Source organism: Microtus pennsylvanicus, chromosome 18 (genome assembly GCF_037038515.1).
Source record: "Microtus pennsylvanicus isolate mMicPen1 chromosome 18, mMicPen1.hap1, whole genome shotgun sequence".
Taxonomy (NCBI): domain Eukaryota; kingdom Metazoa; phylum Chordata; class Mammalia; order Rodentia; family Cricetidae; genus Microtus; species Microtus pennsylvanicus.
The window spans coordinates 39,516,103-39,542,974 of NC_134596.1; the positions used below are offsets into that span (position 1 = coordinate 39,516,103).

The 26,872-nt window shown below is 48.1% G+C and overlaps 1 protein-coding gene across 6 annotated transcripts in view; it reads left to right on the forward strand.

Annotated features, from left to right (window-relative positions):
• Positions 1–26,872, forward strand: part of Tenm4 (teneurin transmembrane protein 4) — a 677,803-nt gene that overhangs the window by 252,047 nt on the left and 398,884 nt on the right. Inside the window, exon 4 of one of the 6 annotated variants that reach the window (XM_075953236.1) lies at positions 25,000–25,096. The exons of the other annotated variants lie outside the window; for them this stretch is intronic. The gene's annotated coding sequence lies outside the window, so the exon portion shown is untranslated. The remainder of the gene's footprint in view (positions 1–24,999; positions 25,097–26,872) is intronic. 6 annotated transcript variants of the gene reach the window in all.

Here is a 26,872-nt window from a genome sequence, read left to right on the forward strand (position 1 = left end):
TTAGCTTGGCTGGTTCTCAGCAGTCCATTCAGCTCTTCTGCTTAGATAATCACGTAGCCTGTGAGCAAACAGTTGTATTTTTCCTTTCCAGGCTGTTTACACTTTGCTTCCATGTCATGACCTCTTATGCTATCCAAGGTTTTCAATACAATACTGAGAAGTATGGCCAGAGGAACCTTACCTGGTTCCTAGCCGAGGAGCCTTCTCACTGTGATTGCAATGTTCTCTGTGCAGATATCCTTCATCAAAGGGAAGACATTCCTTTCCGTTTTCACTTGATCATGATGCTTTTTTCACAAATACATATTGAATTTTGTCAGATTCTTTCTCTGAATCTGTATATGTGATTATGTGATAGTTAACCTGTTAATGTGATGGATTAGGTAGTTGATTTTTAAATGCTGAACCAGCCTTATAGCTGGAGGGAACCCCATGCAGTTATGATCTGTAATTATTTTTGTGTATTACTCAGCTTGACTTGCTAATATGCTAATATTTGGCTGAGAAATTTTTTTTATTTGTGCTCATGAATGATATTTATCTCCAGTTTTTGTCTTGTTGGTTTTGGTGTTGAGGAAACTCTGATCTTACTGAATGGGTTGGGAAGTTGTGGGTGGGATTGCAGTGACTTCCTTGATTATTACACGGAACCACATGGGATACTGGGCAGATCCTATCTTCCAGGCTGAGATGGGAACCTTTAGAAGGTCTTAATCAGAGACGTAAATGGTAAGGGAGGAACAGTCAGAGGGACAAAGAAACGTGAAGATGGTTGGCCTCAGCAAAGTAAGCAATGGAGCTGCCACTGGCGAAGAAGAGGGAGCGTCAGAGAGCAGCGACGTCTGTGGTGGAGAGGAGCAGGCACTGCCGGGTTTGGTGGATGCCTGAATTTGGTCGTGGGCAGGGGCGAAGGCTGAGAGGCTATTTCTGTGGGATTATTTTCCAGGTGTCATACATAAGCAGAGAATTTAAACAATTAGGTGGCAGAGGCCCTCCCGAGATGGGGAGTGTGGGACAAAACGTTTGCGTGTGTGTGGGGGGTGTATGTGTGTGTGTGTGTGTGTGTGTGTGTGTGTGTGTGTGTGTGTGTGTAAGAAGTGTCCCTCACTCCCTGAGGAGGCTCTACCATGTTTCCTTATACTTTCTGTTTCTCTCATGTGTGCCATCCAATCCACCATCATTCATATCAAGCTACAGTAAGGATCAGAACACGACTGTTACCCTTGCTTTGTCTGTGTTATCACCTGAGGGTCCTAACATGGTAATAACCTAAGGGTCCTATTTCTGAGGGTCCTACCGTGGTGCCAGGGACTCTTCTCCCCCTGTTCTCTAGACCCCAGCTCTGCTGCACCAGCCTCTTCACCACTCCACCCCCAATATACCATCTCTCCTGCTACACACCTTTATGCCTGCTGGAGCAGAATCCAGAGGTCCCTGCAAGCCTGTCCTGGGTGCCGCCCACTTCCTCACCTTTCCTGACCTCACCCCAGAGCTGAGCTTGACTGTCGCTCCCCCTCCTGCTGTGCTCTCCTCTGTGGCAGTCACTGTCACCTAGTCTGCCTTAGACCCAGGCTCTGGTAGGGGATTGTCAGTTCAGCACTGGAGTCCGGCCCTAGATCAACACATTCAGATGCTCACGGGGCTGCTGATGAGAGGAGGGAAAAGAAGTGAAGAGCAGAGGGGAGAACGCCCTGCCACCTGCAGGATGATGGTGTACCAGGTCTAAAAGCCACTAAAGCTGGAGAGGGGGTGCTGCAAACCCCCAGTTTTCCCTTGCCAGGGAAGACCTCATTTGACACTACTGTATTCTGAGCACTTAGAGGAATTCCGCTAGAAACTTCAAATCGCCACACCGCTTGTTTAGATGTATTTTAAAGGTTCACTCAAAGCAGCCATCCTACATCTGGCAGGGCCTCTGGAGGACCTGGCACGCGAGAGTCAAAACAACGTTCCATCCACAAGTTAAGAGAAGAGGCTTGCAGGGGGTGCCCGTCAGAAGGAAGGACAGACCGCAGCTGAGACTCCAGCCGGGAAGCCATGGAAGGGTTAATGCTACTGAGGAGGGACGATGAGGTAGTATGCCTCACTCACTGCTATGGCTACATCCATAGACGCTCATCTTCGCATGCGTAGATGTTCATGCCGCTCTGAGTTAGCTAATTGCCTTCCCTGAGCCCTCTGGAAGCAGAGGCAGAGTGAAAAATTCGGTGCCTAATAATTAAGAGTACAATTGAGAAAGATGTCTCTTGAATCTTTTGTTTTAATAGGTTTTTTAATGTGACTGACTTAGAAAGTGTCTCTGAGAAGGAGTTGCTGATTGACAGCCTATCTGGGTATTAGTAACGTGTCACCGAATCTGCTAGGAATACATTACATGTTCTAGGAGAACATACCTCAGAAAGACTGCCGGGATACTGGCTACAGGCTCAGATCTGGACACATGTCTGTCTTGTGGCGCAGCAGTGGGCCCCACACAGAACCCGAGTTGGTAGGTATACAAGAGGCAGTGGGGCTGAGGAGTATCAAGTGTTTGGAACTCCAGCCTCCTCCAGGGAGACCAGAAGCCGCTGGCGAACTATATAGCTCTACAGACTGTGTGTTCAGTAAAATCGGAGGCTGCTAATAAGTTGTTCCTAGATAACACGCCTCTAACATGATGCTAGGTGGTTTTGAAAACTACGTTTTATTGTGATATTTTCTCGCTAGTAAAACTATTTATTCTTGAAGTCTTAGAGGCTACGGATAAGCAAATGGGAGGAAATGAGCCACATTAAGGGAAGCGTTGCTGGTGTGTAGGCAGGTATACTCGGCTAAACAAAAAAGTGTAGGCGAATTCAACTTAGGAGACTTTATTAGCGCAAACCGCACCTCCTGAGTGAGCCAGGCAACCCTCAGAATCCCCGCCCGGCAGTCGGAATAAAATAGTAGGATTTGTTTGGTTTTGTTTTTAATTTTATATTAAAATTTTTTTCATTTTGCATACCAACTACAGTTCCTCCTCCCTCCCCCTCCTTCTGCCTTCTCTTTCCCCCACCCACGCAGCTCCGCCCCCTCAGAAAGAGTAAGGCCTCCCATGGGGAGTCTGGGCATATCAAGTTGAAGCAGGACCAAGCTCCTCCCAAAAGTAAAAGAAAAATTCAAATAAATAAATAAATAAATGGATTGGAAGACCTTAAAAGCAAAGTCCAGGGACTACCTGCCTAGCTTCAGCCAGGCACGGGCCTGGAGGGGATGTGGCCTGGTGAGGTGGCTGGCTGTGATTGGCTGGAACGTGTCTGCTCTTACACTTAGGTTTCAGCTTTTGTGGAAGAGTAGTAGCCAGAATGGTGTTGCTGTTTGTACGTACAAGTTCCAAGAACAGGGACACCCTCAGGCTAATAGCGTTCTGGCTCTTTAACGTGTCCACCTATTCCTTAAAGTTTTGTGATCTTCTTTTTCACTGGACAATACGCATCTCTCCCCATGTCTGATATTTACCTACAGAATGAATCATTTTGTGTGTGGTTGCATAGTATTCCACAACAGGGGAGGTCGGAGGTCATTCCCGTTTCTCTCCTGTTCCCCATGGTTCTGGTGTACTGCACTATGCGGACACCAGAGCCTGCTCTAAGACGCCAGCAATTGATACTCGAACAGTTCAAACTCATGGGAGCCGGTCAGTTAGTCAGGATTGTCATGCCCCTGGGAACTTCTGTATGCCAATCAAGGATTATTAGAATATCTAAATTATAGAAACTGAACATTTTTTCAGGATATTTTAGAAGAATTGACCTCTAGAAAATGAGGTGGGTTTTTTTGTCTGGTCCATAGTTAAACTGTGTCAAATATTATTAGGTAAAACAATAGTTTACACGACTACTGTCATACCTGACACCCTGGCAAACCCTTCTTCAATAATCCTTTGGTTTGGTTTGGTTGTATTTTTCTTTTTTACCTTTTATTGAAAATAGATTCTTTCCTCACGTAATATATTCTGGGTCTTCAGTTCAGTTCCATTGTTCAGAGTATCTGCTTTTGTTCCAATGCCATGCTGTTTTTATTGTTATAACTCTGTAGAAAACTTAAAATCAGGAATGGTGATACTTCCAGAAGTTCTTTTATTACTCAGGACTGTTTTAGCTATCCTGGCTCGCTCTCTCTCTCTCTCTCTCTCTCTCTCTCTCTCTCTCTGTGTGTGTGTGTGTGTGTGTGTGTGTGTGTGTGTGTGTGTGTTTCCGTATGAAGCTGCGAAGTGTCTCCTCAAGATCTATGAAGAATTGTGTTGGAATTTTGATGGGAATTGCATTGAATCTATAGATTGCTTTCCGTAGGATGGACATTTTTACCATGCTGATCCTACTGATCCATGGACATGGGAGATAGTTCTGATAAACTCCCTTAATTTCTTTATTAAATGACTTGAAGATTTTATCATAGAAGTCTTTCACTTCCTTGGTTAGAATTACCCAAGATACTTTATAATTTTCTGTGGCTACTGTGAAACATGCTGTTTTCCTGTTTTCTTTCTCGGTGTGTTTGCCCTTTGTATATAGAAGGGCTACTGGTTTTGTGAGTTAACTTTGTATCCAGCTACTTTGCTAAAAGTGTTTATCAGCTGTAGGAGTTTCCTCGTGGAGAATTTGGGGTCACTTATGTATATTATCATATCATCTGCAAATAAGATCCCCTTGATCTCCTTCAATTACTTTATTGTTCTAGCTAAGACTTCAAGTACTATATTGAACATGTATAGGGAGAGTGGACAGCCTTGTCTTTTTCCTAATTTTAGTGGAATCGCTTTGAGTTTCTCTCCATTTAATTTCATGTTGGCTATAGGCTTGCTGAAAGCTGCTTTTATTATGTCTGGATATGTCCCTTCCATAAACCTTCCCTCCATGTCTTTCATCAGGAAGGGGTGTTGAATCTTGTCAAAGGCCTTTAGAAAATAAGTATTATTAATTAATTAGCATCAGATCAGACAGTCCCTAAAATTCTCCTGTGCTCAAATTTTCTGGGATGTTTATTCAAAAGTTCCCCATTCACACCCCCAAAATAGTCTTGTGAAAAGCATGCAGACCCTGACTTTATTATATAGGCAAGGATGATCTTGAACTTCTTACTTCCACCTCCCAAGCACAGGTATGACAGGCAGATGCTACCATGCCCGGTTTTATGGATTGCTGTCTCTAAGTCAGCCAAGGCTTCACGTATGGTAGGCAAGCACTCTGTGAATTGAGCTCTATTTCAAGCCCTGTGAAAATCATTTGATGGGGAAGTGTTTAAAGACAGAGAGAGAATGTGATCCACTTGAAGTCAAAGGAAGACAGACATGGATGTAACGGTTGACACGGAGAGGTCATGGTTAATAAGGTCCGGGTCAGAAACCACTGCACCATCAGATGAGGTCCCGAGGCAGGAAAAGGGAGGGAGGATTGAAAAACCATGGGTAGAAGTAAGGACGGTCACTAAGGTTAGTGGCACACCCCTTGACTGACAGAAGTTGAGAAGTATCATCCCAGGCCCAATGGACATGGAAGAGAGCAAGCAGTGGCCCCAGGAGAGAGCTGTATCTGTAATTAAGACTCAAGTAGGGATCTGTGCCCTCCTATATGGGCACTCAGCCCCTGCTAATCCACAGCCCAGAGAGGAGTCATCCAGAGAGTAAACACCCCACCACCATTCCACCAACTGTCTCAGACCTCCTACCCGTGCTTCCCACTGGTGGGATCCAGCTAGACGTCACAGGGAGACCTGCCAACCTCTGCATTGGTCCACAGGTTCCCACACACAGAGCAGTCTGGAAAGGGGCAGGAAGATGAGGGAGGGCAGCCTTGGCCGCTTCAGTTTGGCTTCTGCCGTTTTACAGAGTCAGAAAGATGAAGGAAGAATAGAGCAAAGAAAGAGAAAAGAGAGATCCCTACACAGTCCTCTGTGACTGCAGGAGGGGTGAGAAAGCAGTATGTGTCGATGTGCCCCCTGGGGAGCATCCTAATTTCGGCTTCCTTTTGTCCCCTCTGGCAGGCTGCTGTTTGAAGGGTTGTTGTTTCTGCTGTCAGTGGTTTTGTTTTGCAGTACCTAGGCCAAGAGCAGAGGGAGGAGTAAATGATGGGAACAGGGAGCCTGGTTTGTCTTATGTAACTCGCAACCTCATGAGAGCTCCGCTTGCCTTTATTTTAAGAAGTGCCATTTATGGACCCTCCAGGGGGTTAAAGAGCATAGGAGATGGGTTTTTGATTCGATGTCAATAGGAAAATCGCTTAGCTCCCGGGATAAATGATGCTTCTGTTTGGGCTTCCTGGTTTTCAAAGGGGCCATCTGTTTTCATACGCAGAAACGAGCCTCTCTCGCCATGTTTCCCTTCATAACCCTCCGTCTCTCTGCACAAATGACAGTATTCCCTTCGTGATTCATTCCTGGAGACATTTCTCTGCGCTAAACGCGGCTGCTAAATCTGCGCCCGCGTTTTCACCGGGACCCATGTGATTCCCGCTCAGGCGGCAGCTGTGGTTGGATGGAAGCTTTCCATCTCCAGGGCCAGTGTGGCCCACTCGGGGTTGCAGGGGCTCCGCGTCAGGTTAGAAGCAGGGGCTTCTCTGCTTCCTGAGACTATCTGAAGTCTTTGAAGGAGTCCAGAAAGCAATATTCCTCTCTCCACCCGAATTTGGATGTTCTGGGTGAGAAGAAAAGTGGCAGATGGAAGCCAAGATGCCACGTCGATTGCTGAGGATGAATAACTTTGTTTAGTCTGAGTGCCAAATCGACTCGGTAATTGGATCCGGAGTTGGGCAGGCTGACCCATCTGGTCATGGGCAGTAGTGGGTGCGGTGGAGGAAGAGCCAGCTCCTTAGAACAAGCAGAAGCGTGGTGCCAACTGCTGGGGCCTAGAAGGTGGCCGTGTTTGAAGGAACCAAGTTTATTCCTTGTTTACTGCTACGGTGACTCATTGTAATGCCTATAACTGAAGGGACAGAGAGACCCCCTCCCCCCCCCGTGGGCCTCTTTCTCATGGAAATTATCATTAGAAGCTAGGGGTAGATGTGGTTATAACCTCCGGACTCAGAAAGCTGAGGATCAGGGCCATACGTTTGAAGCCAGCCTGGGATAGGAAGTGAGAATTTGTCTCAAAGGAACAAGCAAAGAAAAAAAATGTCAAAAACAAAGGTCGAAGATGCCGCTCAATGCTAGCTTGCTTGCCCAGAGGCGTAAGGCCAATGCCCTGTGTTCTAACTGCAACAGCATGAGCGAGCATATGTGCACGTGTGTGTGTGCACACATGCACGTGTACACACAGACACACACACACACACACACAACACTAACAACAAGCCTCCTACTGTTAGAAATTGTGATGAAAATGTCCTCCCCACAGTGATGTGGTTAACTGGGAAGCTAGAGGACAGCCTTGCACTACACACGCTTGGCATTGTGTATGTGCATTTCCATAACACGCACTAATTGTGCAAACGTGTAAGAACAAGATAAAAGGATGGCCCCTGGTGCTCAGCACAGTAGGAAGCTGTTAGAAGATTCTGAGCAAGGGGAGAGCACACTCGCATTTGTGTTGTGTTTTTAAAGACGTGCTCTCTCCCATCCCTTCCTGTCTTCTCCCTGCTCCTCCGTTCTCTTCTCCTTGTATCCTCTTCTCTCCCCTCCCCTCCATTTAGAAAAAACAAGTGTCCGAATGGGGTGATGGATCCAAAGGTTCCTGCTACTGACAAGAGAGGCGGCCATGCCCAGGGTTGGGGTGGAATCAGGGGGATCACGCGGATGGACACATGGGGATGGAACGTGCAGGTCGAGCTGGGAAGATGGGCTGCTGGGTTGGTGTGAGGAGCATGAGCCAGTGAGAGAGTGAAAGGATGTGTGGGCCACTGGACGGAGATCCAGCCAGGGAAGGGCAGCCTGGGACCTGGTTGAATAATCTGCTGGATGAATAGAAGCGGCCATCCTTGGTGTCTCTTTTGGAAGCTGCAGTGGGCTACGCTTGTATCCTTGTTTGCCAGTGATGGGCCTGGCTCACACATGACTCCAGCATCTCACAAAGAGGGAGAACTTCCTGTTACCCTCTGTTAGTCTCGTTTCTGTTCTAAAACATCCCGACAGAGAAGCGCTTAGGGAAGACAGTGTCTAGCTTAGCACTCCAGGTGAAGGTGAAATCAAGGCAGAAACTTAAAGGGGCTTTGCGTGTAGCCTTGACAGTTAGGAGCAGAGAAAACTAATGCAGCCTTGCTGACTTCCTGCCTGCTCTTTAGCTTTCTCTAGTCTTACACTGTCCAGAGCCCAGCCCATAAAATAGGGCCTCCCACATTCAGGGTGGGTCTTCCTGCATCCCTCGGCAGTCGAGACAACCCCTCACAGACATGTCCACCGTCCAAACTGATGTACAGAATTCCTCAACCGAGACGCTCTTCCCAGCTGGTTCTCGACCATGGCAAGCTGACTTTTCAAACTAATCATCACACCCTCCAAAGGACCTACTCTATGTGATGGAGTCCCTGTCACTTAGAGAGGTGTTGAAGATGTGATTTCTCATGTGACAACATTAGGTAATTAGGAAGCACCTGCCCCTCAGCACTAGCCAAGCTGATGATGTCCCCACAGACTGAGTCTTCTCTGCTGGCCAATGCCTCGATTATCTAGGGCACATTCCCCTGCTTTCTGATTGATCATCCAAGCCATGGACTCACACCCTAGGATGGAACTCAGGTTCCCATGCCATCCTCCCTCTCCTCCTCTTTCTCTTCCTCTCCCAATGGTTTCTGAAACATGCTTCTTAATCAGTCGGTGGACTTAACACCATTTAACAGTTCCTCATGGTTGGTCTTTTGACCAAAGGCTTCATGTGGGCACTAACAACTTACTTCCTATTCCACAGCTTCTTGGTGGCTAGGTTTTCCTCTAATCTTGGAAGAAAATCCTTACTTGTCCCAACTCCTAAAATAATCTGTGAAAATGGAAAGAACCACTTTCCCGCCAGCCTCCCTCCTTGAGAGTGTCTAAATATGCAGTTGTGCTCACGGAGGCTGTAGCATTTCACACAGACGGCCTAGTTCTGTGTGTCTGCTGGCCAAGGCATGCTGGTCTTTGAGGGATATTTGTGGATTGCCGAGTTCTCGCCTCAGTTCAGCCTCCACCTCGCTCACAAGAACATGACCATATCCTGAGCTTTCATTGCCTTACCTCTGATTGCTTCTGCTTTGGCGCAGGCATCCCTTGGGGGAAAAGGCAGAAGTACTTTATGGGCATGAGCCTGTTGGCACCAATGAGCCTGGTGGCAGCCTTTGCCTCTCGTATCAGATTGAGACTCACTCCAAGCCCTTGCACAGATCAGTGCCGGTCCCCGTGGTTTTCCTGTGATCCCCGTCTCAATTCCTCTTACAGCTGAGGAACTTTGCTCTGCCCTCCTGACCTCAAACCGTAGGAAATGTCTCAGATTCTTCCTCTGTCATCTTGCTCGCCTGGGACTGCACAGCGCGGCATCACAAGGTGGGAAAATCTGAGTCCCCACAGTCACCGTCTGGAGGCTGGGAGACTCAGCCTCTGTCACAGGCTGCAAGATGCATCTGCTCATCCTCTCCTGTAGCCTCTGCTCGCCTGCCTTGACACTCCTGGGCCAGTGGGCGTGATGTGTCACCCTGGCCCCTCCCCCAGGGCTCACATCCCCAGTCAAATTTCCATTTCCTTGTTCCAGGCCTATGCTACCTAGATTTGACCTCACCGTTAGTTAACAAACTACCTCCACAAAGACCCAGTTCCAGATACAATCTCGTGATGGAGGTGCCAGGAGTGAGAATGTCCACGTGTGAACTCTGAGTAGGTGTCACTGGCCCTCCTGAATACGAAAAAGCCCAGGACGATCTGAGTTACTGCTGCAGCTAACTTGTCTTGCCTTGGGGACAGGCAGCCATCTATCCAACAGCAGAATCCTGAGATAGTAATGTCTTACGGCCTGGCTTCCTGAGACAGGATGACCCTTGAGAGAAAAGGGGTCCATCTGGTACCCCATTTGTTCCTTGTTCCCCACTAGACTCTTGATACCACCAGCCCCTACTTGATACCAGTCTTCTTCCCAAATTCTGAACTGTCTCCTTCCCCCCATGTTTTCATAACAACCAGGCATGAAAGGGCTCATACGAACACAGTCAAACCAATCTCTTAGGGGCAACAATATCGAGATAGGAATAACAGAAGCTCAGGGTGACTCTTCGTGGAATGGGAGTAAACTTGTACTTCTTCCAAGGGAATCTGCCAAGGGCCCAAAATGACTAGAGAAGCTCAGTGCTTTAGTAGCAAGCAGGGAGAGAACAGAAGCTGGGGCTGGGGCTGGGGCGTGAATCAGTGAGCAAGAAGGTTTACTACGCCAGAGTAAAGGACTGAGTTCAGACGCCAAAAGCCAGGCATAGATGCACCTGCCCCGGCCTCTCCCTGCATTGGTGGCTTAGAGACCCGAGGATCCTGGGGAAGACTGGCATCCAGCCTCGTGGGAAAAGGTGAGCTTCCAGCCCGGGGAGAGACCCTGTCTCCAGGCAATAAGACAGAGGGTGTAGAGAAAGACATGCAGTGCCTTCCTTTGGCATCGCAGGCATGAACACGAGCTGGAGGACCCACAGGCTCAGACACACACAGCAACAATAACAACACCCACACAGTTCTGTGTTAGTTCTGTTGTCGCTACGATCAAATACCTGACGGGAACAACTTAAGGGAAGACGGATTTGGTTTTGCTAGGGCTCAGAGGCTCTGAGACATGAGGGCACGGTGAAGTGGGTATCACCATAGGAGACAGGGAGCATAGCTGAGCCACCCTAGGAAGGGCCATAGAAAGATACAATCTGAAGGGTATGTCTTCAGTGGCTGCTTCTCCAAAAAATCCCACCTTCTAAAGTTCCACCACCTCCTGATAGTCTGTCGACCCATCGGTGAGTTGGACCACGCCCGAGCCCTCAGGATCTAAGTGTCTCTGGAAATGGGCTCACAGGGACACCCATAGCTGTGCTTTACAAGTTGCCTAGGTGTTTCCCAGGCCAATCAAGTTGACAGTGGAGAGTAATAACCATCACGGCTCCATGTGGAACCATCAATACCCGTTTACTGAGCCAGTGCAGTGCCTAATACTGGGTGCCAGGTTGAACAAGTCATGGCTTCTACTCACTGAGAATCTACCAGAGATGGTCCAGGTTTTATTAAATGGTTTGATACCCAATCTGACAGAGCAGTGCAATAATGTGGCTAAGGTCTAGAAGATGGCATATGTCAGATTTAGAACTCAGATCACCTGGTGAGCACCTCTTTTGTTCAGAGTCTAGGTGGCTTTGGGCCCGTGTGGCATGGGAAGTGCAGGTTACATGAGGCAAATCTGAGCGTGCAACTCTCCTGGTTGAAAACATTTGCCTTTTCTCTGTTCTCTGGCCTTACGGAACTTGTGGTCAAGCCCTGGTCTCATCAGTGCTTCTGGGAAGGGGATCATAGCATATGCTCTGACATTGGATCTTGTAACAAAAACCATCTTTGAGAGTGAAGCATGACCAGAAATTTGTCAAATTAACAGTCTCTGGGGAAGCTCCAGTTCCTACTGCACAAATGTGCTGGTTAAAGAGGCAGCTGGGTGGAAGGAGAAGGACCAGACTCATCGCTGGCTGGGAGAGTTTCCTCACCTTCCTGCAACTTCCGGACTTTCTCAAGGACTCCATGTCTGGGTGTGACTTCTGAATCTTCAGGGCTTCTCAGAAGACCTGTGGGACTAGACTATGCCTGGCTAGGCTCACTCATACCCCAGATGTCAGACCAAGTGACCAGCCATCTCTTCTGGCCTGTGACTAAATACGTTCTTGAGATGCTGGACTTTCCTTTTGAACCCTAATCACGTCTGTGGCTGGAAAGAGCCATCCCTCCATGAAGTGTTTGTCTTGCAAAGATGAGGACTGGAGTTTAACCTCCAGAGTCCATGTCCACAACATGCTGGGCCTGCTGCTGCCGCACACATGTGGTCCCTGTGATGCAGGGACAGGCAGATCCCCGGGGCTCTCCAGTCAGGCCACTTCTCCTGAGGAGGAGCTCGTGTGGTTGGCCTCTGTCCTCTGCACGGATGGGCATGTGCATGCAAGGACCTGCAGATACACAAACGTGGGCGTGGGCTCTCTCTCCCTCTCCTCCATCTCCCTCTCTCCCAGGAACAGAGAGGATAAACTAGGGATTTTGGTTCCTAGCTGCTGGAGCTGTTAGGGCCGAGTGTCACCGAGGAGAAAGAAGTAGCACCATAGGAGGAAACTGGTTTACCGTCATCTGCAGTAGGCTGGCCTGGACCTGTTCCCCTAGCGGTTTAACAGGAGGCAGAATGGACTCCCGGGGAGTCACACCACAGAGGGGTATGGATGCAGGCAAGACTTGAGATCATACCATTGGTGGGAAGTTTTCTCTACAGCTGTGGGGACAGCTCAGCAGGTTACCAGGTGTGACGATGAACAGTCTTGGGTCCTCCCCAATGCCCTGTGTGTCCTTCTGTCCCTCCTGCCTCCAGGCAGGAGCAGCAGAAAATTACAGCCCTGCACACTGTCTGCTGCTCTGTTTGGTCTTGGCATCACCACACTGGGGAGAAGTCTGTACCCAGCAACAGGGTTGGTAGGATGGCAGGCCAGACTCTTCATTTGGAATCTCTGCTGTGTCCAACATTAGGGCCATGCTCATACAGACCCTGAGGGGGGCAAGTCTAGAGAACAAATGGTCAGCCAGCCCTGAGCTTCTATTCACGCTTCCCCCGCAAGCCCATGCCAAGCCTGTCTCTATGTCCCAACACTCCCTCCCCCTTTCTCCCCTTGTCCGGGATCCTGTCCCCTTATCAGCATTGTAAAGTCAAAGCCTGCTTTCTAAAATGAACAGAAATGAGAAATTAAGAGTCAAGAGACAAAGTTGACTTCTTCAGGAACCAGCGCCTCTTCTCTCTTTTTCTTCCATGCCCTGTAACGCTTCCCGAACCCTAAAGTCAGATGGCAGTGACTCTGTCTCTCTCTAAGGGTCACTCGCTGCCACTGGTGGAGAGAGGGTAAGCGGAGAATACCCAACATCATCTCGGGGGCGCATCGGAGAGGTTGCAGAAATCATCTCTGCTCACACCCATTGGCCACAACTTTGTTAGATGCATCTCTCAGGAAGGGGATCTGGGAAATGGAGTCTTTGGCTGAGAGGACATGAGACCAGCTAAAACTCAGGAGGGTGAAAGGCTGGGGAGACCACATTGAGGGACAAGTGGCCTAGAGTGTGAGGAACACCCAGCACACACAAGAAGCTAGCAAAGTATCATTTCCGTCTCTGCCATCATATTGTTGACAGTGTCCCCCAGGACAACAAGCGTCCTCTGACTCCGGGACTTGTCATGAAGGTAAAGCAACACCAGGCTGCTCAGGCCTGGCATCCGTCAATGCTTCTCTCTAGGAGGCACCATCTTGCTTTTCGGAGCCTGTTTGCCTGTCCCAGCTCAGCTGAGACCCCAGATCCTGGAGCAGAGAGGCCCTCCAAATGCCCTGCCTGGCTGCCAGCACCAACCATGCCGTGGAATCTGCACCCCAGGCGCCGAGCTCCCTGCCCGTGCTTCCTACTCGCTTTCCTGTGTGCTGCAGGAATTTGTGGAAAGAATGTTCTGGCGTTAGGGGGTGAAAGTCAAAACAGTAATTACAGGAACATCTGTTCCTGAGCAGAAAGCGTGTCCCCCGCACACCAGGAGACATGCCTGCGTGGCTCAGCAAGCTGATGTTCAAATGGAAGAGAATGTTCTGGAAGGGAGGGCTAATGGACCTAGCCAAGGGAGGTTCGGCTTCCTGGTAGGGCGCTGTGCTGTGCTGAAAAGCAGAGAGGGAGGCATAAGAGGGTAGGCAGGGGACATATACGTGCTTGTGAGTGGGAAAGGAGGGGGAAATGTGTGGAAAGAGTGAGCGAGCGAGCACATTAGTGAAATGAGAAAATGAAGATGATAAGTGAGATGAGTCGATGAGTGAAAAGGTGAACAAATATGGTAAGAAGCCAGAAAATGAATAAATGAGTAAATATGGGGAAAATGTGGAGAGATGAATAAGAAGGGATGGATGGATGGATGATGAATGAATGAATGAATGAATGAATGAGTTGTTGAATGGAGAACTGAAGTGACAGAGTGTGAACAATGAGCATCCCAGGACTGTGCAATGACAGAAGCATCTCTCTCCTCCCCGTCACAGATGGGGACAGGAAGGACATTAGGATCCTAGACACCATGGGAAGGAGACCATAGGGACAGCGGTTATCTGATAGTGGGGAAGGTACGGAGTCCTTTAAGATTTCAGTTCCCCTGTCTAAGTAAAGGCAATACTACCTCCTGCACAGGAGGAGAGCCAAAAAAGGCCCTGTGGGCACACACCATTATTCTCACTGTATTTATCTGGTGTTCAGGCAATTCTTTCAACTTGGAATCAATAGTCAGGATTGACCAGGGAAGATGTGATGAGAGACGATCCCAAACCTTGTTTAGTTGGCACACAAAGATTTATTTCTTCTTATCACACATGAAGGTCATGCCCTACCCCTACCTCGATTCTCTTCCACCCTTGAAGTTACGGTGTCCAAGGTCACTTTGATGCTATTTCCAGGTTAGTTGCTTTGTTTTGTTTTGTCAGTTTGACATGAGCTAGAATCCTCTGATAGAAGAGAGCCTCAACTGAGAAACATCTTCATCGGGTTACAAGGGGACAACTCTATAGGACATTTTATTGGTTAATGATTGACGTAGGAGTGCCCAGCCCACTTCTCCTTGGCAGTCCACCATCACATTCCATATCCCAAGAGTCTCAGCAATGACAGAAAGGTTCTGTGGTCCATGTTGGTCTCCAGACGAGAACCTAGAGCCTCCTCACAGGAAATAAACAAGTGGCCGAGGACTTAGAATTGGCATGTCGGAGCTGAAGCTCAGCCCTTGGTGGTCTTATGCCAAGACAAGGTCTTGCCTGCTTCTGCAACCTCCTGTGAGCTGACAGACTTTGTAGAAGGCTATCATTGTTCCCTCCTTGAAGAACCAAAATGGTAGGATGCAGAGAGCAGAGCTAATGGTCCTAGGAAGACTTCTGGCTTGTGAGCATGATGCAAAGGTGGATGTTCCTCCTTTGGATGGCGCACGTCCGTTGGCACAGCCTCATAAAGTCCATGCATTCAGTAGACATCAAGGATGTAGGCGCAGGGTTCATGGAGCCTGTGTGAGTGAGAACAAATTCTGAGGACAGAAGAAGCTTTCGAATGGGCCCGTTTGGACTCTGCTGGCAAAATAAAGGGTACAATAAGGACTATTCTGCGCTTCCTTGCAGCCCTGGGCTAGTAAGAGGATACTGGTTAGATACATGCTGATATAGTTAATTAGTTCAAATTAGTTCAAATTCTCCCAAGTCCTTGTTGATTTGCACACTGCTGGTTTGCAGTGATAGAAAAGCAATATCTAGCCTTGAAAAGTTCATAATAATGAATTTAGGATATAGAACCCACCAACGCAGCATAGCGTGGTTACAAAAGAAAGAAATGCCTCTGGACCCTAGTGAGGGCAGAGCAGGGGAAAGTATCGAGGAGGTGGCTGGCTGAAGTGTTTGGGAAAGTCCTTGACCCTAGTAAAGGTAGGTCAGGGAAAAGTATCTTGAGGAGGTGGCTGAAGTGTGTGGGCAAGGCCTTGGGAGTGGATAAAAGACCTGAGACAATAGAGAACGCCTTCCAGCCAGGGAGACAACATGAACGAAATCACTGAGAGCCGGTGGTCATCTACACTGAGTGTATGGCTGAAAAACAGGATGCCAAAAACCAAAACCAGGAGATTGAAAACCAGAAACCTAGGGAATAAGAAACCAAAGACCGAGATCATGAGGACCAAAAGTCTGGGGCCCAGGATGCTGAGAACCAGGAGCCTGTGTACCAAGAAGCTGAGGGCCAGGACTTCCGCTAATTTCCAAAAGAAAAATTCTAGGTCAACTTTATCACTCTATGTGGAGATATTTTGTTTGTGCTTTAACAAAGAAAGCTTGCGTTAAGATCAGAATACAGAGCTAGTCACATTAGTTAGCCATAAAGGTCAAGCAGTGGTGGCACACCTTTAATCCCAGCACTCAGGAAGCAGAGGCGGATGGATCTCAGTGAGTTCAAGGCCACCCTGGAAAATTTAAACAGTCTAAAAGAGAAACAGAGCCAAGAGGCGGTGGCTCATGCCTTTAATCCCAGCACTAGGGAAGTAGAGACAGGAAGTGATGTGGTTGGGTGGAGAGAGGGATATAAGGCAGGAGGAGACAGCTCAGGATTCAGTCTGAGGTTTTATAGGGGCAGGATCGCCCATTTGGTCAGAGGATTCAGTCTGAGGTTTCATAGAGACAGCATTCAGTCTGAGGACTTGTAGAGACAGTATAGCCCATTCCGTCAGTGACTGGATTGAGAGTTCCTAGTCCACACCCGGAGACCCGGGATCATTTCTTAGCTGCTAGTTTGACAGTCTCTCTCTTTCTCTACCTTTATCTCTCTTTCAATCTCTCTCTCTCTTTCTGTCTCTGGCTTCAAGCTTCCTTGCTGAAATCTGTGCTTTCTAAGGCCCTTCAAGTCTTCCCCATCTACTTATGTCACATAATCAGAAAGCACCCATTAAGTGTACCCTTATGTCATGCTTGGTCCAAAGGACACCAGAGAACGTCCCCTCCTTCAGAGCCCTCATCCAGATCTTTTTATCTCAGCTCTTCTGTGCTTTAACAATGCTCATGTGTCTGCCATTTTGCTAGATTAAAAGCCCCTTGGATGTGCATTTGATCTTTGTGGTTCCTTAAATTCTTCTGAGAGTAAGGCAGAGAGTCGACGCATGGATTATTAATTAATGCATCCACTCTTCTTTGCATGTGTGAGCTAGGCAGGTGGCCACTTCCCCAGACCCATGCTGGAGACAGGTACGACAGGAAACCACTGCCCAAAGACAACAGGGATCTCCAAGGAAGCATAGCGTGGGAAGAACCAGGAGAAAAAACAACAAGAAACAGTGTGTTCGAGCACTAGGGTCTGAGAACCTTGCCCATTGGATGAACCACAAGCAGTTTTGATAGTGGTAATGTCTGACCCTTCGGCTTGTCCCTCTAGGACTTCTTATGAAACATGTATTATGCATAGTTCAGCATAGCCAGAGGAAAGCCAGATTCCAATGGACATCCCAGAAACAGCCCTTTGACACATAGGATTGCTCTAGAGATGCTCCCAGGGTACCAGCTAGCCCTGTAACCGAAATGGTCTGATGGGCAGGACAGGCCCAGATGTCACTTCCTCAGGCTGCAAGCTGGGTGGGTCCTCAGTGCAGATCCCACCCCTGGAGCCTGCACAGGCATTTCTTCTGAGCACAGTGCTTCGTCCCGTCTGCTGGAACAGGCCAGCTGTGACTGCTTACACCTGGCATGAGAATAAAGCCCACCCTTGCCGGGAAGAACCTAAAACGTCCTCAGAGTTATGTTAGTTCTATGACAGGCATCAGAGGTAGGATGGGTGGCAGCCTGGGAGTTGGGAAGAGGTAAAGAATAGCAAAAAGAAGAGGAATCTGGGATAAGAGGGCTCTAGAGACAAGAACAAAACGCCAGTGTAACCTACATAAACATCTCCCTGGGAGAAACCCAAGGCCAATATATTCTTAGAGTAGGAATGAAGAAGAGGTGGGGGAGGGGAGAGAAAAGAGGGAAGGAAGCAGGGAGGAGGCAAAAAGCGGCGTATCCAACTCTACTTGGAAACAAGCATCAAATGTTATTTAAACATCAAATATTGTTAAAGTAGAAAAGTGGCTGGCTTCCGGAGCCCTCCACAGTGCATTTTGATAGGTCGCCGTTGCTCCGGGGTTAATACGAGGAAATGACAATCTTAAGAACCCATATTAACCTGTCTGTTGTTCTATGAACTGTGACAGCAGCATTTTACATCTTAATGGCTAACTATTTATTTCACGCCAAACGGGGGGGGGGGGGAGGAAGAGAGAGAAAGGCATTTTTATGCCCAGGAAGCCAGAACTCAAGGCTGGAAGCTTTGGCTCCAGAAATGGGTTCTGAGGTCTCTGCTGCTACGTGTCCCTTTTTAAGAACCTAGGTGCAGGGTTTTCCTTCATGGGCCTCCTCTGCTTCCCTCTCTCAGCTGCTGTGGTCTGCAGGGAAGACAAACTGCTCACCTGGATGATGATTGAGTCGCAGGAGTAAATAAGACATGGAAAGTGCAGGGGAGGACGGAGAAGGGAGGGCCAAGCCACAGCGGCTTCGGAAAATGACTTGACTTGCGTGGAAATGTCCTCTGTAAGTTTTTACTAGGTCCCTGCTAGGAGCCACGTATTGCTTTAGAACCATCAGCAAAACAGGAGGTGATGAGTTCACTGTGTGCCCGACTCCAGGAGGATGGACAGGAGTCTGTCTGCTCAGAGCATTGACCTTCAAATCAGGAGATAGACCTTGGTTATAGAATCTCTCACACAGGGCCTGGTGACACAGGCCTAAAATTCCAGGTATGGGAAGCTGGGCAAGATTGTGAATTCAAGGCCAGCCTGGACCACATAGCAAGGATCTGATTTCAAAATAAAAAGTAAAAGCAGCTGGAAAGTAGCATGAAAGGGCACTCACCTATAAGGCCCTGCGTTCAACCCACAGTGCTCAAACCAGTTTTTAAAAGTCAGTGAGAGGAGCTGTAGCACTGGCTGCTCTTCCAGAGGTCCTGAGTTCAAGTCCCAGCAACCACATGGTGGCTCACAACCATCTATAGTGAGATCTGGTGCCCTCTTCTGGCCTGCAGCAGAACACTGTATACATAATAAATAAACAATTCTTTAAAAAAAAGTCGATGAGATGGGTGTGGGATTGCAGGATTCTGAAGAATGGAGGTGAGGATGACGGGCAATCTGGTGTGGGTGTAGTGAGGCTGCCCCAGGTACTCAGTCTAAGTGGGACTAAGAGTGCAGAGAGAGGTGTTTCTCGAAGAAGGCACACAAGTCTTTGAGTCTTGGATGGAGCCGTGTGGTAGCTGATAGATGGGTGATGTTTATGAGCGATCTTGAACACCGAATCCAATCCTTCCAGTTCTTCTCATCTTCTAAAGCTCTTAAGGCCACCATTCTGGGTTTTGTTTTGTTTGGGGGGGAGTGTTTTTGAATTTTGTTTGTTTTGTTTTTGTTTTTCCAGACAGGGTTTCTCTGTGTAGCCCTGGCTGTCCTGGAACTTGTTCTGTGAACCAGACTGGCCTCAAACTTAGAGACCCTCTGCCTCCCGAGTGCTGGGATTAAAGACGTGCTATGCCCACCATGCTTGGCTGTGAGAGTTGTTAGGAGACTCAGGCAGGTCTGGGGTTTCCCAATTACAGACCGAGGCACTGATGCGCTCTCGTCTTAGAGACCGCTAGGGAGTGGCCTTGAAAGCCAGCGCCTTATTTAGGTGGCCAAGTTAGAGAGTCAGGGAGAGAAGAGGCTTCCCAGTGTGCATGCACGGTGTGGGTGACAGAGCATTCTGGAGGTGGCAGGCTTGGCCGTGGTGCTGGGCAGATGCTGCCTTCCCTCCCTCTCTGTGAGGAACACTCCTCTATCCGGTGTCAGTGTTTGGGAGACTCGGCCTGTGTAAGGGTGGAGCGCTCTAGAGAGGCAGGCAAGCTATTGATGCTTTGACCTGAAACCCGGTCCTCTGTCCTGGCTCCAGATAGCTCTGCTGGGAGACCTGTCTCTGCCAGGGCACCATGCAGGAAACTAGAGAAGATAACCTTCCAGGCTTTCAGTTGCTCTGTCCTTGGCCCCAGAACATTCCATAGGACCTTGGAAAGATAAAGTCCTCAACTAAAAGACCCTTTGGGGGCCCTCGGGAGTTTGCTCCGTCAGTAATATGCTTGCTATACATGAAGACCTGAGTTTGAGACCCCAGCACCTACATACAGGAGGTGGCATATGCCTGTCATCTCAGGGCATGAGAGGCAGGGACAAGGAGATGCCTGGAGCTTGCGGGCTGGCATGCCTGAAAAATTAAGCTAGAGAACAGTACTCAGAATGTACCTACTTGTGCGCAAACACACATGAGCAACTACACACTTCCAAACATGTACGCACAGGCGTGTGAAAGAAAGAACTATTTTGGAATTTATTTGCGTGACAAAAATCTCTACTATTAATTTATTAAAAAAAAACCCTTTCCCACTCTTTTTCTCGTTTCAAGCGACGGAACAATCCGCTGATGTAGTTACTCATTATGGCCGTTTAATAAAAAGCACTCAGGGGGGCTGTTATTCCTGGCACATGGAAGGAACGGAAACCCCAACAATTCTGCTCCAAGCCCAGTGCTGTCTTCCTTCAGCTGCATGGCCCAGCCTCTCTGGGCGCCATCCTCTCCTAAACCGTCATAATAGGCTTCCCTGTGCCGAGGCAAGCTGAGGGAAGCTGTCCTGGAAACTCATCGGTGTTTGTAGAGGGAATCCCTCCGTGCAATTAGTCTTGGCTATGTTTGCCTTAGTACATGCTAATGTTTCGAGAGATACACTTAAGGCTTGTGTCTCTTTTTCCTTCCATAGCAAACTCCTTTGGGTTTCCCCATATATAAACGGTGATTTAGGCATCTTCCCAGTTCCTAAAGAGCAAACCCTGTCAGAGGCTTTATCTTCAAAGTCATACTTTCCAGGGACACCAGAACCCAGAGCTTCTGTCCTGTCTCATGGCATGTCCACTGGACATCAGTAGGTGGACGCCTGCCAGCATGGAAATTATGGCTTTGGAAGGAAAGGGGCTGGAGGAATGTGGCTGGCTCCCGGCCTCTTCTTTTCCCATTCTACTGGAAGGTTGTGTTCAGTGCAGCTTTGAAACCAAAAATAAATCATTGTAATCCGTTTGCTCATTATACCACGTGAAGCTCTAGACGCCGTGAATCACAGCTGCAATGTATCGAGATGAAGTTTGGGGAGTTTATTTTTAGTGATACCCAAAGCACTTGGCTTCCTGGAGGCTTCATTTGCCACTCTGGGAGGGGACAGGGAGCTTCATGGACACTGCCCTCTTGTGCCCCTGCTGCACCTCTGTGAAGGGAGTTGGCCGTCGTGACTCTGCCTGAAGCCCTTTCTACTTTCCAAGTGCTGACTCTGATCTTTTGACTGTGGGAACCGGGATGTGTCTGAATGTAGGACTTCCAATGCTTGGTTCACCTGGAGGGGGTCAACAGCCAGCTCACTGACGTGTTTGTGAGCCACAGTGTGTGGGTTCTCAGTAGTTTCATGCCCAGAGCAAACATCCTCCCCATTTGATTTGGGATCCTCATGACTTTGGATGGATTTGGTCCTTTGGTAGTGCCCCCCGTTTCCATTTTCATCCCCCTGAGACTCACATTTGGTGGTTTTTGGAGACCAGTGCCATCTTGTTCCAGTCACTTGCTGATATTTGCGTGCCAAACTCTAGGTCTGGTTCTGAATGCACCAAGAATGAATTGAACGCACCTCTGAGCCTGGAGGCTCAGAGAGGGAGGGGAGGGCTGGCAGGAGGATGCTGTGGTTCCCCTTGAACTGTGACGTTCGTGATGGATGATGGAATGCCCAGTGTGATTTAGCCATCAAAGACACCCTGAGTGAAAGCTGGTTCATTTACACCTCTTAGGGTAGGAGAAGTCAAATCTCTCAAGAATGAGGAGGCGTTTGAGAGTGGCTTGATGTGTAAATAGGATTTTTAATGTGACAATTGGGTAAGGAAATTGACAAGACTTGGTTTAGTAACCTTGGCAACTGTCCTGGCCAAATCATGTGAATGGTATCTATGCCCAAGTGCTGAGCAGATCTCCTCCCTTACCCAAGCACTACGACTTCTAGTAAAATCCTTTCCATTTGAACAACAGCTTGGTTAATTTTTCAAAGGGTGAAATCCTTAGGATGGCTGGGTCATCACTTGATGCTCTTCTCAAGGGCTCTGTCTCAAATCTCAGCATCCACTTGCAACACACAACCATCTGTGACTCCAGTTTTATAGGAGCCCATGCCTTCTTCTTACCTCCGTGGGTCCCAGACATGCATGTGGTAACATACAGGCAAAACACTCATATCCATAAAATAAATGAATAAAATAAAGAACAACAATCAAAAGGAGGAGGAGTGGGAAGAAGGGGAGGAGGAGCAGGAGCAAGAGGAGGAGGAGGAGGAGGAGGAGGAGGAGGAGGAGGAGGAGGAGGAGGAGAAGAAGAAGAAGAAGAAGAAGAAGAAGAAGAAGAAGAAGAAGAAGAAGAAGAAGAAGAAGAAGAAGAAGAAGAAGAAATTCTCTGAGAACAAATTCCTTTGTTTGGTTGCTTCTAGTACGTAGACTACTTTTGGGGAAAAAAAAAAAAACAAAGAAACTTCTGCTCTGTCTGTGCAATTCCTGGGGAAGAGAGGGCCCAATGGGTAGCTTGGTGTGCAGATTTTTTACAATGGAGGATGGGAATAGTTTCCTTGACTAGGCTTGGCAAGAGCAATGAGGAAGGACATAGGAGCAGAGCCTGGACCAAGGAATGGTTTGCAGACCAGAGGTCTTCTAATGGAGGCAGGGAAAAGAAAAGGTGGGAAGGGGTTGGTGGGAGGGGGGCGAGGATACATAGTACTGGGGAGGGAAGGGGGAGAGCGGTAGTAATCACAGAGACAAAGAGCTAGGAGGGGAAGAGAAGTGAGAACCCCTGCAGCTGACCCCACATGATGTAGATTAGATGGAACTGGAGCTTCACGCCTAATCTGCCAGGTCTCAGCTGAGTGGTCCTAGGAGTTTATAAAACTTTTCTAGGCTTCTCTTTCCTCATCTGGAAAATATAAATAGTAACATCTACCTCTGGTGGTTATTGTATGGAGAGAAACAAAACAGTGTTAGACACATAACCGGCATGGACGTGGTGTGTAAGTAATTAACAGTGCTCTAGGGTCATTGTTTTTTCTTAAATGATTCTAATGAAGTTATAGAAATTCGAATTCAAGCTGTAGGAGATTTCTTAGAAGAGAAAAAGGGCTGGGGAAAGCTGGTGGCATAAATGCTGAGGCAGGACAGTTTCCGGAAGGGTGGCTGGCTCCTGCCAAAGATGACTCAGAGACGCCACCGTGAATTGATAATTTGCAGTGACATCATCGCGATCCTGATGAGATTGTTCCTAGGGTGAGAGCCGCACCACTGTGCTCTGTGAAGAGCGTAGGTGTAGAAGAGAGATACAGACAGCTCTTTCAGCTAAGCTCCGGGGAGAAAAGAGCATGGGACGGGGGAGGGGACAAGGTCATGGGAAGGTGCTTGCTGAGGGAAGAGTGTTGAAACTCAGTCAATTCAGGGCTTCTCTGCTTGCCACCCACTACCTAACCCCAGCCCTGCTCCAGAATTACACCTGCCAAGGAGATTGTCTCTCTGAATTTACCTCCTGGAGTGGTCTATTAAAACCTTGTCAGAATGCAATCTTGGAAGGAAACAGGTTCAAAATGAGGTTAGCCTTGGAGGTGATCAGGAAGGTGGATCTCGAGGACAGTGAGTGAGAAGATGTAACGGAACTGGGCAAGGAGTGACAGAAGGAAGCAGTGGAGAGGTCTGGGTTCCAGTACTCGGCAGAGGGACTAACCATAGTGTCCCACGTCACCAGCTTCATTGGCAGTACCCTACCCCCTACTTCTCTGAGCAACACCACGACTTCGCTTCAGACCCCATGACAGATGTGGTCATTATTTAGAAAATCCGAGTGCTTGGCGAGCCCAAGATGCTGCTGGCAATATTATTATCAACAAAAGCTAGCCCCACCTGGACTGCTTTCTCTTGTGTTCCTTGCGATTCTTTTTGTCTTCTTGTTTGTTTTGTTGTTGTTATTGTCTGTTGATTTATTGTCACCAGAACTGAAAGTCATTATTACCTTTAAGAGGGAGTTATGTGTGTTGCTCACAGTCTCTTTCCAGGGTAAGGAAATAGAAATGCAGACAGGGCTTCTGAGTGGGTCTGCGGCCAGAGTGCTCACCCAGCATACACAAAGTTTATGTCCCACTTAGCACTCTGGAGGTGGAGGCAGGAAGAACAGGTGTTAAAGGTCATCTTTAACTACTTAGTGGGTTTGAGGCCAGCCTGGGCTGCATGAGGCCCTGGGTGGGAGGGAGGGAAGGAGGGAGAAAGAAGGAAAGAAGATAGAAAGGCAGGAAGGAAAAAAGAAGCTGGCCTGAGGTCACACCAGAAAATGCATAAACATTCTAAGCATACGTGAAACATTTACCAAAGTTGACTACATTTTCGTTCATAAACCATTTCCCAATAAATTTCAAGGAATCTGAATCCTACAGAACACATTCTCTCACCACAATGCAATTAAGCTAAAAGCTGATAACAGGAAAATGAGGGGTTTCTAAAAACAAAACAAAAACTGTATTGAGAGATTTTTACAGACATACTACTAAGTCACTCATGGGTCAAAAAGAAATGACAGTAGAAATTATAAAACAGTTATAAATGAGCAATCAAGGAAATATTAAATATCAAAAGTTGTGGAACACAGCCAAAACAACACTTAGAGGGGAATTTATGGTCGTCGGTGCTTATATTAGAAAGAGAAAAGGACTAAAAATTAATGAATGGTCTATGTGTCCAATTTAAGAACACCGGCGGTCATAAATCAGCCAGCTCAGAGCTGAGGGTAGCAGCAGAGTCGGGGCTCTGGCCATAGACACAGCTGGCCCAGCATCCCTCCTTCATACTGGGTACCACAAACGTGGCTTCAGCACTGTTTCTCACGGTACACTCAGAGCCTCCCACAGAGTTGAAAAGTCGAGCCTCCAGGGCATCTCTCTGTACCAAAGTGTGGCAAAAGCCCTTGTCTGTCCATCCTTCTGGTTCATCCGTTCCACCTAGGTGGACTGAACACTTGCTCAGACAGGACATTGCCTTGGCTTAGGGCTACTGCAGCGCTGTGGCTTCCCCAGTCCAGCCCTCCCCTTCTCTTCCACGCCACCCCTAAGCTTCCAGCATCTTCCCTGACACTTGTAAGAACAGAGATCCACATCAACAATGGCTGATTTCTTTCTTGTCTTTTCCAACAGGTAGACTGAAATTACCATGTGTCCAAATTAAAATTGCGTACTTCAAGGACTCTTTGAAGGACTATTCTTAGACCCTCTTAAGAAGATTTTTTAAAAAGTGAGTCTTTTTTCTTCCACTTCAGAGTATTCATGACTTAATGTTACCAGGGCTCCCCCACCCCCACCCTGCCTCTTCAATATGCGCTAATAGGAGGTAACTTCGTCTCCATTTACTTTATAATAAAGGTTTTTTTCCTCCCTAAGAACAATGAGCAGGGAATATGCCTTTATATTGCTGTTGGGATTTGCACATATTTCACAGGCGTATGGAATTTCAGAGATGAAAGGGTGTCAGAAGTGCAGAGCCTTTCTTGCTGTCTGTCAGAGATTCCCACGGACACCTGGGTTGGACCTGGAGAACCCCGGGAAGTACTGGGGAAGCCGGTGTCTGTCCATGCTCAAACCTTTTAGCGAGTTCTCTCAATCAGAAACCCCCACCTCCTCCTCCCCTTCAGCCTCCCCTTCCCTGCTAGACCATCCTAACCATGGCTGTGCACCAAGAGCACAGGCCCCTCCCCCAGAATTTTTTTAATTCTTTGTTCCTCTAGTAATTCCACATAGTTTCGTTTCCAGGGCCCATCCTGCTGGGCTCATCTTCCCAACCCAGCAAATGTTGCCGCCTTAAGAATGGAGCCAGGCCTAGAACACAGACTTAAGGGCACTGCAGGGCACTGCTGGTGGGTGGGAGGGGCAGTGCAGAGGCAAGCCTAGGTTCTCCTTCAGGTTTTGTTCATGCTGAGCCAGCAGGAAAGAGGCTGTGTTATTCTGAGCTGAGGGAGAAGGAGAGGATGGGATGAGATGAGCCCACAGGTGCTCCCTCCATCCATATGGTTTTGCTGACTCACAATAAGGAAGTGGCTGCTTCCAGCAGTCTTGGGCATTGGAGTGAGTCAGAATTTGCTGGGCAGTGGGACCTAGGTCCAACCCTGGCTTTTAGGAATTGTAGACTCTGCACGTGGTTATACATGTCGCTTCTCATCTGCAAATGTCTAACTCTTCACTTGGGAAACGGGGATGCTAATGCCTGTCGGAGTGGTCTCGGTGACAACGCAATGGGACAATGTAGATGTGGTACTTCGTCCTTAGTCCCTAGGAGATTCGCAATCAATGGGAATCCTTGTATTTGTTAACTAGGGATGGAATTACTTATCAGAGAGGACAAGAGGCAGTGGTGGCAATAATAAAAAAGGAACAAGAAGATGCAGCCTGCTTGTTGGGCATGAAGGAGAAATGTTAGTACCTGATAAACTCCCATGCAAGCATCACCCCAGTCAAGAAAGTGGATGCAGTTAAAACGCAGAATCTCATAAGGATAGATTGATTGCTATGAAAACACACTATTGAAAGGGGGGGGAGATGTCGGGTTCCAGAGCTGTATAAAGTCTCCTATCCCATAGCCAGGGTCACAGCTTTAGTTGGAGGCAGTAAGAACTCATGTCCCTGGAACGAGGATGCAAAGCATCCCATACTCATGTCTGCTTGGAAGGCTGGGAGCCTTCCAAGGTGTGGTACTGGATGGGAACGGGAGCTGTACGCTGTGAAATGTCCTACACTTTGTGGTCTTGAATTATCCACGTGTTAGGGACTCTCAAACGCTTCCAAAGCAGCGCCAGGTAAAATTCAGATGAGTGTGTGATGAGCCGCTCAAGGGCGGCCCACACACTGTTGAGGAAAACAGAAGTATGTGTATATATACACGTGCATGTCTGTGGGTGTGCACGTGTTTATGCATGTGCCTCTGTGTGTACGCACAGGGGTATGTATGTGTCTGTGATTACCTCCAGCCCTTTTTGCATAACCAAGGCTCTACAAAGTGTCTGGGTCCCACCAAGAA